Source organism: Somniosus microcephalus, chromosome 31 (genome assembly GCF_052327205.1).
Source record: "Somniosus microcephalus isolate GS21.2 chromosome 31, FLI_Smic_1.0, whole genome shotgun sequence".
NCBI classification, from domain to species: Eukaryota; Metazoa; Chordata; class Chondrichthyes; order Squaliformes; family Somniosidae; genus Somniosus; species Somniosus microcephalus.
Window position 1 is genome coordinate 25,585,900 of NC_141017.1, and position 15,119 is coordinate 25,601,018.

Here is a 15,119-nt window from a genome sequence, read left to right on the forward strand (position 1 = left end):
CCATAGACCAGGAAGGTCCTGGATTCAATTCCCAGTTTTTCCTTGAACTAGGATTGGGGGAAAACCATCCAGGGGTTCTGCTCCAGGGGTTATTATCCAGTAAACCACCCCCCCCACCCTAGCTGGCAAGTACATGTTCAGATGTTGAATGAGGACAGGATTGGACTTGATGCTATGTCACTGTAGACAAATAGTCTTCCTTAGATAGGTAAAAAGACTTGCATTTCTATAGCGCCTTTCACGACCTCAGGACATCTCAAAAGTGCTTTACAGCCAATGAAGTACTTTTGAAGTGTAGTCACTGTTGTAATGTAGGAAACGCAGCCAATTTGCACACAGCAAGATCCCACAAACAGCAATGTGATAATGACCAAATCTGTTTTTGTGATGTTGATTGAGGGATAAATATTGGCCAGGACACTAGGGATAACTTCCTTCACAATAGTACCATGGGATATTTTAACATCCACCTCAGAGAGCGGACGGGGCCTCGGTTTAACATCTTACCTGAAGTACAGCACCTCCAACAGTGCAGCACTCCACTGGAGTGTCAGCCTAGATTTTTGTGCTCAAGTCCCTGGAGGGGGACTTGAACCCACAACCTTCTGACTCAGAGGCGAGGGTGCGGCCCACTGAGCCACAGTAATAGAAAGAAATTGGATAAAAGGATCAGGGCGGACACATGGGATACTGCTTGCACGGAGGATAAACACCAGCACGGACTGGTTGGGTCGAATGGCCTATATTTTTGTTGCCATTTCTAATTCTATGAGCCTCACCATCTTGGCCGACAATTGAAGAACGGCCTGGGATGAGGGACTTGAGGAAGGTTGGTGTTCGTGAAACATAAGAAGTAAGAGCAGGAGTAGCCTGAGTGAAGAAATTCATAGAAACATAGAAGATAGGAGCAGGAGTAGGCCATTCGGCCCTTCGAGCCTGCTCCGCCATTCAACGAGATCATGGCTGATCATCCAAACCCTAGCACCCGGTCCCTACACCGATAGCCATCCCACCCAAACCCTATTCCAGTAACCCCACGTATTTAATCCCCCCTAACACTAAGGGCCACTTTTTTTATCATGGCCAATCAACCTAACCCGCACATCTTTGGACTGTGGGAGGAAACCGGAGCACCCGGAGGAAGCCCACGCAAACACGGGGAGAATGTGCAAACTCCACACAGACAGTCACCCAAGGCCGGATTTGAACCCGGGTCCCTGGCGCTGTGAGGCAACAGTGCTAACCACTATGCCACCGTGTTGCCCATCTTCCTCCTCATCTCAGTCTTAAATGGCCGACCCCTTATCCTGAGACTATGCCCCCTAGTTCTAGACACTCCAGCCAGGGGGAAACAACCTCTCAGCATCTACCCTGTCAATCACCCTAAGAATCTTGTGTGTTTATTTGAGATCAATAAGAACTTAAGAACATAAGAATTAAGATCAGCAATAGGCCATATGGTCCTTTGAGCCTGCTCCACCATTCAATAAGATCATGGATGATCTTCTACCTCAACTCCACTTTCCTGCCCGATCCCCATATCCCTTGAGTCCCCTACAGTCCAAAAATCCATGAAGGTGTTGCCGCCTTCAGGAAACGAGGGGGAGAAAATAAGGTAGTTTCATTATAAGGAAAATGACACTTTACGACAAAGCTGTGGGATGACTCGCAAGAACCAGAACAAGCTGGATGAGGTCGTTACACTCCCAGTTGCTACGACACCCATTCTGTGCAGCTTGCTCTCGACAGGGACCGACCTAAAATACTGCGAACATTTTCCTACTTCTCGCTCCGCTCTGGGCCGCAGCTCAAGGCACAGTCACTGCGTGTGTGGGATGGTTTGTTGTGAAAGACTCAGGTCTTGCATGACCTCAGGATTGCAGGAGGTCCTCAAACACGAGCCGGAATGAGCAGGATGCACGGTGTGCAAGCCCAGACATGCTGGGATGTGTTGGCTTGCGACCCTGCATTTCCATTGGCCAAGGCAGATCATTGTCAGCCCATATTTTATGTAGACTGTTCTCACGGCAACAGGTCACGCCGGGGTTATCTGCAGCCAATCAAATACATCTCAAAGCAAACAGCTTTTTGTCAAAATGCCAACAACCTTTGAACACTGTTTTGGTTCATAATAAAAGGAAAAGAATGAGAGACTTGCATTTCTATAGCGCCTTTCATGACCTCAGGACGTCCCAAAGCGCTTTACAACCCAATTTTTGTAATGTGGGTTCTGTTGTTCTGTCGGAAACGCGGCAGCCAATTTGCGCACAGCAAGCTCCCGCAAACAGCAATGTGATAATGGCCAGATAATCCATTTTAGTGATGTTGGTTGAGGGATAAATATTGGCCGGGACACCGGGGAGAACTGCCCTGCTCTTATTCCAATAGTGCTGTGGAATCTGTTACATGCACCCGAGAAGGCAGATGGGGCCTGGGTTTAACGTCTCATCCGAACGACGGCACCTCCAACAGTGCAGCACTCTCTCAGCGCTGTGTTGATTTTGTGCTGAAGTCAGACTTGAGCCCAAAACCTTTTGATGCAGAGGCGAGTGTGCTGCCCACTGAGCCACGGCTGACAGCTAATAATATACTTGCATTGGAGGCAGTTCAGAGAAGGTTCACGAGGTTGATTCCAGAGATGAAGGGGTTGTCTTATGAAGAAAGATTGGGCCTATACTCATTGGAATTTAGAAGAATGAGAGGGGATCTTATTGAAACATATAGGGGTAATAATTGGGTAGCACCATTCGGGGCGCTACCTTTGCCGGGGCTCTAATCGTAGCACCCCGAAAAGGTTAGTGCCCCCGCGGCCGATTTTCCCAAGTAGCGCCTGAGAGGGAGGAGGGGCGCTACTGGAAGCGCCCCGCGGCCCTCTTGGGGCGCTGCAAGCCAATATCGTGGTGCCGCGGTACTGCAGGCCTTCCTCCCCTTATTAAAGGGGAGGGCCCTGGCGCAGCACGTCCCGGCGCCCAGCTGGACCACCAGGGATAAGGAGTGCCGGCAAACGAGCCCGGCACTCAGGAGGAGTGCCGGGCTCATGGAGAGCAGCCGGCACCCCGCAGGGGGGGGTTTCACGGGGGCCGGGGACAGCAACAGGGGCAGGTGCTGGCAGGCGGCCAGCATCAAAAATGGCTGCCCGCCACCTCCCCTTTAACTAGCGCTGCCCCGGCCGCAGGTAGGCCCCCCTGACCCTGGCGGGCATAGCGTTTGGCGGTAAGTCGGGGGGGCGCTACCCAATATTACAGCCGGGGCGCGAGAGGGGCACTGCGCACGGCGATGACTTCATTGCCGGCGGCGCAGCGCCACACAGCGCTAACAGTTAGCGCCGCCGTTAACCTGCCGCTGAATTTCGCGGTGCTGCGCCCAGGTGCTAGTTGATTTGCGCCCCGTTAGGGCGCTAACGGGAGACACAAATCAACCGAATTTAGCCCCCATAAGATCCTGAAGGGGCTTGACAGGGTAGATGCAGAGAGGATGTTTACGCTCGTGGGGGAATCTAGAATTAGGGGGCATAATTTCAGAATAAGGGGGCACCCATTTAAAACTAATCAGTCACCTGCAAACTCATTTTTAATGTGGAAGCAAGTCATCCACGGTTCCGAGGGACTGCCTAAGAAGAAGAAGAAATGAGGAGGAATTTCTTCTCTCAGAGGGTCGTGAATCTTTGGAATTCTCTTCCCCAGAGATCTGTGGAGGCGGAGTCATTGAATATATTCAAGGTGGAGATAGACAGATTTTTGAATGATAAGGAAGTCAAGGGTTATAGGTGTGATGAAATATATACCTTCATCAGCCTATGTGTTTTACCTGTGTGTTTCACCTGCTTGTATTGTGTGAACCGCCCCCTTTTGTTCCTATTGTGTGTATTGGCTACGCCCCTGTCTTTTGCCATATAAAGGTCTCAGGAGCCGGATGAGTCATACCTACCAGACGCCCGATGTGGGAAGGCCTGTAATGCTGCTATGTTCTTAGTGATTAAAAGCCTTAGTTGAATCCTTTAAATTCCTTGTCTTTGAGTTATTGAAGGCACATCAATAGGGATCGGGCAGGGAAGTGGAGTTGAGGCCAAGATCAGATCAGCCATGATCTTATTGAATGGCGGAGCAGGCTCGAGGGGCCGAATGACCGACTCCTGCTCCTACGTCTTATGTTCTTATGTAATAATTGTCAGTGGGAAGGAAGGGCGGTCAATGGGAAGGAGTGTCACTGACATTAGAAAGCACCAAATAAATGAAAAGGGATGCATTGAAGTGCTGGCAGGAGCTCAGGAGACAGCTGATCTGAGCATCAAACCTGGGATAGGAGTAACAACCATCGACACTCCAGTGCGGCCTTGTCTGAAAATGTCAGCTCAGTGAGAAAACAGGCGTAAGGACATGAGCCTGATCAGGAACAAACAGCTAAAGACTTGAATTAAAAGTTTATTAGTCAGTTCTGACATTGCTGACAAATGGAGTGATTACTTGGGTAACGAGTAACGAGTTACTGCACAATTGCAAATCGTGGAATTTAGGGATTTATTTGGTCACTTTTCTATTTTTCTCTCGCACTTTTTCCTCGACCGGATGGAGACAGCAACAGGTGGACAAGGGAGCGACTTCCAGCCATCCCTCGTGTGCAGTCCAGAACTGGCCAGCGAGCCACCCGGGTGATGGTCCCTCCGACTTTCCCCGAGGCCGTGCTTCCCACTGCTTGCGGGCCGAGATTAGGAACTCGGTGGTAGGAGGGACGAGAGTCCATCCATCCGGCCGGCCATCGGCAGCTCAGAGTCTTACTGCCCGAATGTACTGTGGCCAGCGAATGAATGCCACCGAATGAGCAGCAACAAGGCTCATCTGCGAGTGCCACACGAGCTCCGCGTTAATGATAAGGCAGCAGAAATGACTCTGGTCCCTGTTACCGTCCACCTGGTGAACCCTAGTGGGGACCATCAGGTCAGAGTGCGAGTGGAGCCAGGGACGTTCTACTATTCAGCTGAGTCACAAGAGACGAATGCTGACTCTTCCGCTTGTCTATCTTTGGCGATCTGCAAAAAATAATTTAAATCAAACAGGGTTTAGGGAGTGAATGCGGCTCTTGGCTTTCGCCCAACAGAATAAAATGAAACAAGGAACAGAAGAATGTGGCTACGGCCATCTCACTGGACCTGCCTGGGCCATCATATCTCTCATCTGCACCAACCCCACATGCACTTCCTTCCTGCTTAATCAGGTATCCCATCCATTCCTTTTCACTTGAGTCATAAGAACATAAGAAATAGGAGCAGGAGTCAGCCATTTGGTCCTTCGAGCCTGCTCCGTCATTCAATAAGATCATGGCTGATCCTCTACCTCATCTCCACTTTCCTGCACTATCCCCATATCCCTTGATTCCCTTAATATCCAAAAATCTATCGATCTCTGTCTTGAATATACTCAATGACTGAGCCTCCACAGCCCTCTGGGGTAGAGAATTCCAAAGATTCACCATCCTCTGAGTGAAGAAATTTCTCCTCATCTCAGTCCTAAATGGCCGACCCCTTATTCTGAGACTGTGACCCCTGGTTCTAGACTCCCCAGCCAGGGCAAACATCCTCCCTGCATCTACCCTGTCAAGCCCTGTAAGAATTTTGTATGTTTCAATGAGATCACCTCTCATTCTTCTAAACTCTAGAGAATATAGGCCTAGTCTACTCAATCTGTCCTCATAGGACAATCGCCCCATCCCAGGAACCAGTCTGGTGAACCTTTGTTGCACTCCCTCTATGGCAAGTATATCCTTCCTTAGGTAAGGAGACCAAAACTGTACACAATACTCCAGGTGTGGTCTCGCCAGGGCCCTATATAATTGCAGTAAGACGTCTTTACTCTTATACTCAAATCCTCTTGTAATAAAGGCCAACATACTAATTGCTTGCTGTACCTGCATGTTAACTTTCAGTGATTCGTGTACAAGGACACCCAGGTCCCTCTGAACGCTAACATTTCCCAATCTCTCACCATTTAAAAAAATAATCTGCTTTTCTATTATTCCTACATTTAACATTCCCTGCATTCGGTGATGGTCCCCAAGTATCAGCTGAGATCAGTTTTAGCTCCAAACCCCAGTGCTCACTCTGATTCCTGGTTCTACACAAACTCCCCGAGCCCTTCATTATTTTAAGAATCTTTCAGCCTACCCTCTCCATTAATCTGTCTGCCACTGGGAATGGGCTTTGCCTCCTTATCTATTCATCATACTTTTATGATCTGAAACCTGATTATCTCCTTCTTGCTGATCTCGGGAATCTTTCCTGTGCTTTCTGTGCGGACACGATATTCCACCTATGGGGCGGTGAAATTCGACTTGAGCAGGGTGGCAAAGGACAGGCATTATCGCATCTTCCGACCGTCATACGCCTGGTCCGCTATTCGGTTCGATTGACTTCAATGGGGTTGAATATCGGGCAGGGCGTAGAATGGGCGACGGATGCGATACCGTCCATTTTGCACTCCCACCCCAAGTCGAATTTCGCTGCCATGGTGTCACAGAAGGTGCTGGCTCCAACGGGAATACAGTGCCACGGCTGTCAGCTGCGCGCCCCCCACCCCACCCCGCCACCCCACCCAGTACCTCATCCAAGTGGCCATTCTTCATGCGTGAACCTGGATAGGGACGGGCTATTCGACTGTAGAGGCATCGCTGCTAAGCCAATTCTGCCAATACCCACCCACACACTTTCCAGCAGGGCTCACTGGATAGTTGTCAGGAGCAAGGACCGTGGCCGATTCCCCCCCCCCCAACTCCTTAACGCAGTACTGCTGAAGAGAATTGTAGCATATGCCAGCACCTTCAGTGACCCAGTGGGGGTGAAATTCAATTTGTGTGGGGACGCAAAATGGATGGTATCGCATCCGCCGCCCATTATACGCCCCGCCCAATATTCAGCCCCATTGAAGTCAATCGTTGTGGTTGAGATGAGCTGTTGTTTGTGGGTCACTTAACTCTGTCTATAGCATGCTGTTTCCACTGTTTAGTATGTGTGCAGTCCTGTGTTCACCAGATTGGCACTTCATTTTTAGGTACACCTTGTGCTTCTCCTGGCATGCTCTTCTACACTCCTCATTGAACCAGGGTTGGTCCCCTGGCTTGATGGTAATGGTAGCGTGAGGGATATGCCCGGCCATGAGGTTACAGATTGTGGTGGAATACAATTCTGCTGCTGCTGATGGCCCACAGCGCCTCATGGATGCCCAGTTTTCAGCTGCTAGATCTGTTCTGAAGCGATGCCAGTTAGCACAGTGGTAGTGCCACACAACACGATGGAGGGTGTCCTCAGTGTGAAGACGGGACTTTGTCTCCACAAGGACTGTGCGGTGGTCACTCCTGCCAATACTGTCATGGACAGATTCATCTGCGACAGGTAGATTGGTGAGAATGAGGCCCTGGGAGGTCCCGGTCTGCGGGGCTTATTCCCACACTGGGCAGTGCCACTATCCACTGAGCCAGTAGGGGACCCTGTAGAAGTCACCAAGTACACTAACACTCAGAGCTTTCCTCTGAAGCTAGTTACGTACTTACCCCATTCCATTAAAGAGAATATTTATATTGTGCCTTTCACGAACTCAGGACACCCCAAAACGCTTCACAGCCAATTAAATGTTTCACCTTTGTAATGTAGGAAACGCAGCAGCCAATTTGCACACAGCAAGCTCCCACAAACAGTAATGTGATAATGACCAGATCATCTGGTTTTTAGCAGTGTTGGTTAAGGGCTAAATATTATCCAGAGCACGGGGGAGAACTCCCTCACTCTTATGAAATCATAGACATTTACGGCACAGAAGGAGGCCATTCAGCCCATTGTGTCTGTGCCAGACGAAAAAGAGCTCTCCAGCCTAATCCCACTTTCCAGCTCTTGGTCCGTAGCCCTGCAGGTTACAGCACTTCAAGTACATATCCAAGTACTGTTTAAATGCGATGAGGGTTTCTGCCTCTATCACCCTTTCAGACAGTGAGTTCCAGACCCCCACCACACACTGGGTGAAGACATTTCTCCTCAACTCCCCTCTAATCCTTCCACCAATTACTTTAAATCTGTGCCCCCTGGTTATTGACCTCTCTGCTAAGGGAAACAGGTCCTTCCTATCCACTCTATCTAGGCCCCTCATAATTTTATACGCCTCAATCAAGTCTCCCCTCAGCCTCCTCTGTTCCAAAGAAAACAACCCCAGCCTATCCAATCTTTCCTCATAGCTAAAATTCCCCAGCCCAGGCAACATCCTCATAAATCTCCTCTGCACCCTCTCTAGTGCAATCACACCCTTCCTGTAATGTGGTGACCAGAACTGTACACAGTACTCTAGCTGTGGCCTAACTGGTGTTTTATACAGTTCAAGCATAACCTACCTGCTCTTATATTCTATGCCTCGGCTAATAAAGGCAAGTATCCCGAATGCTTTCTTAACCACCTTATCTACCTGTCCTGCTACCTTCAGGGATCTGTGGACATGCACTCCAAGGTCCCTCTGATCTTCTGCACTTCTCAGTGTCCTACCTTTTCTCGTGTATTCCCTTACCTTGTTAGCCCTCCCCAAATGCATCACCTCACACTTCTCCAGATTTAATTCCATTTGCCACTGTTCTGCCCACCTGACCAGTCCATTGATATCTTCCTTCAGTCTGCAGCCTTCTTCCTCACTATCAACCATGTAGTGGCGCTTCTTAGTTTCCAAACAGGCAGGCCACTGGGCTGTGGGGCTTTTAACATTGAGTAGACGCGTGTCGAAATAAAACGTTCCCAAACGTAGCTTTGTCTTTTAAACGGTTTACTATAACACTTAACAAACAGAATTACAAAGCAAACACGTATAAACGAACACGGTCAAAAACTGTACTGCTCCAAACCTCACAGCTTCTGCCTCTTTCACCACGTGCAGTTTAAAACTGTAAGATGGCTGCACCCATGTGTGGCTTAGGGACTGTTCCATTGTGGCAAGAATGAAGGGGGTGTCGGACTATACTACTGGAGCAAGAAAATAGGGTTTTCTTAATACAATAAGTCGTTCAGGTAAATTAACTGTATTATGCCATTTAGCCACTATTTTAAAGTATTTTCTTAAGCTTTTATGGCTCTTACATTCCGGCCCCTAATTGACTAGGCACATGAAGCATATCAATTACTCAAACATTAAGAGTCATAAACTAATGAGTTCAACATATTTACAATACGAGTGTCCACTTTTTTCTTTCGTTCAGGAGCTCTTCACGCTGCTTCTTGTAGCAGGCAGAGCTTTGTGATCGGTCTCTCCAGGGTACTGGTCTTGGTTTGCAAACAGATGCGACGAACGACGCCTCTGGAGTCTGGCATGGTCTTAATTATTTTTCCCATCAACCAAGAATTTCTAGGGGCTGAATCGTCCACAATTAAGACAATGTCTCCGACGATGAAGTTCCTCTTTATTTTGGACCATTTTTGACGCTCCTGTAGCAGAGGTAAGTATTCTCTTGTCCATCTGGTCCAGAAGAGGTCTGACATATACTGAACTTGCCTCCACTTCCGACGGGCATACAGATCTTCCTTTTTGAAGACTCCCGGGGGCATGGCTGGCTGTGTTTTCAACAACAACAGGTGGTTCGGAGTCAGGGCTTCGAGGTCATTGGGATCATCTGATGTCTTAGTTATCGGTCGGTCATTAATGATGGCGTCGACCTCGCACAGAACGGTTTGGAGTCCCTCGTCGTCCAGCGCTTGCTGCTTCAGTACAGAACTGAGTAGTTTTCTTACGGTGCGTATCTGTCTTTCCCAGACACCTCCGTGGTGGGATGCAGCCGGAGGATTGAAGATCCACTTAATTCCTGTTTGCATCATGGCTTCCTGTATTTTAAGCTGATTCCAACCTTCAATAGCTTCCCGTAGTTCTCTCTCCGCTCCGACGAAATTAGTGCCATTATCAGAACGCATAATGGACACCTGTCCTCTTCTACAGACAAAGCGCCGCAAGGCGTTAATACAGGAATCAGTGTCAAGCGTGTGTGCCACCTCAATATGAACTGCTCTGATGGTCAAACAAGTGAAAAGCACACCATATCTCTTGACAAGGCTCCGTCCTCGCTTTACCTCGAAGGGCCCGAAATAGTCCACCCCTACGTTTGTAAATGGGGGCTTGTCTGGTAACAAACGGTCTTCAGGCAGGTCTGCCATTTTCTGCTCCCCAGCTCTAGCGTGTAACCGCCTGCAAACAATACATTCAGAGAGTATTTTTCTTATTACGGAATTAGCTCCTGGAATCCAGTATCTTTGTCTTAGCTTCGCAAGCACGTGATTCCTCCCACTGTGTCCAATACTCTGGTGTATATGCTGAAGAATGAGAGTAGCAACCCAGAGGTCCTTAGAAAGGATAGCAGGATGCTTGGCCTCCTCTGGCATAGCAGATTTGTTTAGTCTCCCTCCCACCCTCAGTACTCCATCTTGCAGTGTAGGGTCCAGCTTGTAGATATGACTACCTTTCTTGATTGGAGTATTTTGCTGTAGAGCTTCGGTTTCTTCTGGGTATCTTTGTCTTTGACTGAAGCAAACTATCTCCTTCTCAGCCTTGGCCAAATCCTCCACGGTCAATGAATTCTTGCTCAATGTGGTCTTGTGCTGATGCATATACTGCTGTAGAAGCATTCTCTGCTTATCAGGGTTACTTTCAGACTGACTGATAGTGGCTCGGTACTCTTTTCTCTTACCGCTCAGGTGTAGCAGCAACTCTTTCAACCTTAGAAACCATGCAACTGCTTTCCTCAACTGGTGCCATCCTGAGAAATGGTTAACAAGCTTGTTCACTGTGTCAAAGTTCTCTTTCGTAGTTATGAAATTTACTGTGACTGATCTCTTGACTTCGACGTCGTCTTCAGTAATCTGACTTGGCATATCTGGTCTTTCTGGCCATGATCTCTCTGTTTCCAGCAGATAACTTGGGCCTTGTATCCAAGTTTCACTCCTCATGAAGTTTTCAGCCTTCAATCCCCGTGAGGCTTGATCTGCTGGGTTTAATGAGGTGTTTACATACCTCCATTGAGATGGTTGTGTAGCTTCTCTAATGGATGAGATTCTGTTTGCTACGAAGGTCTTGAAGCGTATCTTCTCATTCTCTATATACTTCAGCACCGTCGTGCTATCCGTCCAGAAGACAGATTCTTCTAATGGGAGCTGTAACTCTTTACGCATCATCTGGTCAACTTTAACTGCAACAACCGCTGCCGTCAATTCCAGTCTCGGGATGGTGACCTGCTTCAGCGGAGCCACCCTGGATTTTCCCATGAGGAAGGCACAATGTTTCTGGCCCTGTTGATTTGTCAGCAAGAGGTAGGTAGCCGTGCCATAGCCGTCCTCACTGGCGTCCGAGAAATGATGTAGTTGAGCCGTCTTTGTAACTCCAAAACTCGCGGGCTTGATGCATCTACTGACGTTGAAGCTAGAAAGTTGTTGCAAATCTGTCAGCCATCTGTGCCATCTCTGAGCTTGACCTTCTGGGATATCTTCATCCCATCCTCTCTTGTCTCTACACAGCTCTCGTAGCATCAGCTTCACCGGCAGAATGAGTGGTGCCAGGAATCCGAGAGGGTCGTAGATGGAACTGACCACGGAGAGAATCCCTCGTCTTGTGGATGGTCTTTCGTTCACCATTATCCTGAAGTTGAACGTGTCTGACTCGATGCACCATTGTACACCAAGAGCTCTCTCGATAGGAAGGACATCGTGGCTCAGGTCCAGATCTTTGACTTCAGTGGCTCTTTCCTTTTCTGGGATAGAAGCTAGAACTGCTCTGCTGTTGCTTATCCACTTAGTCAGATGGAATCCTCCATTCGAACACAGAGTTCTAAGGTCTCTTGACAGTGCGATGGCATCGTCTTCTGTTGACACGGACTTCAGACAGTCATCGACATAAAAGTTTCTGAAGATTGTCTCCACAGCCTCGGATGGTGCTTTGCCCTTGCCATCTTCTGCAGTTTTTCTGAGAGCGTAGCTTGCACAGCTGGGAGATGATGTGGCTCCAAACAGGTGTACGGCCATTCTACATTCCACCATCGCTTCACTAACGTCGCCATCTGGCCACCAAAGGAAACGCAGAAGATCAGCATCTTCGTCAGGGATTCTGACTTGGTAGAACATTGATTCTATGTCTGCCATCATGGCAACGAGCTCTTGTCTAAACCTAGTCAAGACGCCAATGAGGGTATTAGTAAGATCAGGACCTTGAAGCAGCTGGTCATTCAATGAAGTTCCTCTGAATGAGGCGGCGCAGTCAAACACTACACGGATCTTTTTCTTCTTTGGGTGATACACCCCGTGATGAGGAATGTACCAGACCCTTCCATCGTCTCTGTTCAACTGTTCTTCGGGCACTTTTACAGCATAGCCTTTCGCTATGATGTTTCTCATGAAGTCTTTGTAGTCTTCGTGAAAGTCGGGGTTCTTGTTCAGCTTTCTCTTTAGACTGATGGCGCGTTGCTCTGCTATGCAGCGATTGTTCGGCATCTTCGCGGTCTGTCTTCTCAGTGGCAAACCAATGTGATAGTGGCCATCAATGAACTGTGTAGACCTTGTCATCAAACCCATGAACTGATGGTCTTCTTGTGACATCTCTGTCTTTTCCTCACAGCTGCGTTCTGAGAAGTCTGCGTTGAACTGCTGTATCAACAGCTCTTCAATGCTTGCGATAGAGATGCGATTAACTGTGACGTTTTGTCGTTCCTCCTTGTTCGACTTGTGGCCATCATCTCTCCTTACCGGTCCATTGATTACCCATCCAAGGGCTGTCCTGACGGCGTAGGGTCCGTCATCCTTGCTGTTTATCACCTGCCATGGCTCCGTAGTTTTGTAGGCATTGGTTCCAATTAATAGGCCAATTTCTGCTTCAATGTATGGGAGACGCACCTTTTCTAGGTAGGGCCATCTATCCACATCCTTCTGCAGGGCTAGGTTCCCTATTCTAACAGGAATCTCCCTCTGTGTCAAAACATTAGGCAGGTCTATGAAGTCCTTCTCTTCAAGTCCACACACTTCTAGGTCTGACAGGATATAACTTTGCATTGACTTCTCATGACCCATGGTGCGTAATAGGATTTCTGTTCATCTGCCTCTAACGTTCAGCTGTCGCATGAGTGATTCTGTGCAGAACGTTGCTGAACTACCTGGATCCATGAAGGCGTAAGTCTCCACAACCTTCTCACTCCTCTTAGACTTGATCCTTACTGGTACGATGGCAAGAATACAGTCACTGTCACCGGCCCCAGTGAGTCCACAAGTCTCTGGTTCTAGCGACACCAGAGCACTTGAAACAACCTTCTCGTCGGTATTGTTTTCTTCACTCTTCTTAGAGACTTGTTCTTCTTTATGGATATGCAGCAGACTGGGATGTTTCCGAGTGCACTCTCTGCATGTTGTTCTTTGCTTACAGTTTCTACTCAGGTGCCCCTGAGAGAGACATCCAAAACATAGGCCGTTGTACTTCAGGAATTCGATTCTGTCCTTATGTGGCTGTGCTTTGATGTCGCTGCAGAAATCCAATGTATGATTCTTCTGGCAGAATAAGCATGGCTTCTGAAAGGCATTAGCAGGCGTCACTGTGCTGCTCTTTTTGGGAGATGAGTTCTGGGGCCTTTCTTCCTCGGCCTGAGTGACGATAGTTGCAAAGCTGCTTCCCCTGGAACCAGCTTTCCTGAGAGTCTTTGATTCAGCAGGCTTGGCTTTCACTCTTCCATCGGTGGTCGGGCTGACATCCTGGATGTTTCCAAACAATGGGTCCCTAGCAATTTTAGCCTGTTTGTCTATGAAATTCACTAAGTCTGCAAACCTGGCTCTACTTTTCCGTCTCTCCATTATCTCAAAGGCTGTTCTTCTCCATTGTTCTCTCATCCTGTAAGGAAGCTTAGAGATGACGATTCTCATAGTCGTAGGATTGTCCATCTCTTCCATGAATTCAACATCCTCCATGGTGTTGCGACATCCTATGAGGAAGAGAACATATGCGTTCAATGCCTCTCCGTCTTCCGATCTGATCTGTGGCCACTTGGTAGCCTTTTCGATATATGCAGTGGCTATCTTCAGCTCGTTACCATAGTGCTCCTGCAGCAACTTCCTGGCTTCTATGTATCCCCGGTCCGGTCTCATGTGTTCACAGCTTCTGACCAGGTCTTGTGGTTTACCACTGGTGTACTGTCCCAGGTAGTACAACTTATCACTGCTGCTCTCTGTCTTGGAGTCAATGGCTTGTTCAAAGGATCTGATGAAGGGCTTATACTTGAGTGGGTCGCCTTGGAACACTGGTATGTCTCTTTGAGGGAGTCGAAACAGATTCTGTTGTTTTACAAGCATCTCTGTAATTTCGTTCTGACGTTGCATCACTCGGTATAGGCTTCTCCCTGTGTCTTCAGGCCTCTGGTGGTCATCAGCAGGTTCTAGTCTAGACCGTCTGACGTCTGGGGTAGCATCACGTGCTCCTGTTAGTGGAGAGGCCACTCTTCCACGCTGTAATGCCGGGGAATTGCTTTCGGGCTCTGTTGTAACTCTTGAAGGTGCCCTGGATCCAACTCTATGTGGCAACGTTGACTGGCAGTGGCTCCCGCCGTCCCGTGAGCCTTCATAATCTTCGTACGCACTCAACCTGGCATCTGAGACCTCGATAGCTGTTTTCATCTCCAGCCGTTCTTTCTTTGCCTGCACCTGGGCCCGCTGGGCCTGCACTTGGGCCTGTTGGGCCTGCACTTGGGCCTGCAGTTGGGCCTGTTGGGCCTGCAGTTGAGCCTGCAGTTGGGCCTGTTGGGCCTGCAGTTGGGCCTGCAGTTGGGCCTCTTGGACCTGCAGTTGGGCCTCTTCCCGTTCAAGAGCTTGCTTCTCATCTAAAGATGCTGCGCGCGCCATCAACGCCGCCCGTTCGGCCTCCGCTCTCATGCGTCGCGCCGAGCTTGTGGTAGAAGCGACTGACCTGCGTCCAGAAACAGAGCTACCTTCTTTTCGATTTTTGCTCGGTCTGGCGGAAGTCTCTGAAATGCTATCGTCTGGTCCGACTTCATCGTCAACCTTATCTTTCTCTGCTGTATCAGCATCTTGACGAATTTTTAACATCCACTGCTCCGTGGCCTTGATATAGTCCTTAATGCTGGTTGATTTA

The 15,119-nt window shown here is 48.8% G+C and overlaps 1 long non-coding RNA gene across 2 annotated transcripts; it reads right to left on the reverse strand.

Moving 5' to 3' along the window:
* Positions 1-4,500: 4,500 nt before the first annotated feature.
* Positions 4,501-9,851, reverse strand: LOC147097661 (uncharacterized). 2 transcript variants are annotated; one of them, XR_015074299.1, is made up of 2 exons: positions 8,866-9,851; positions 4,501-5,026 (listed from the first exon to the last, which is right to left on the reverse strand). It is a non-coding gene; the product is annotated as an uncharacterized LOC147097661 (long non-coding RNA). The 2 variants fall into 2 exon arrangements; XR_015074298.1 differs by lacking the exon at positions 8,866-9,851 and adding an exon at positions 8,611-8,856.
* Positions 9,852-15,119: the final 5,268 nt, after the last annotated feature.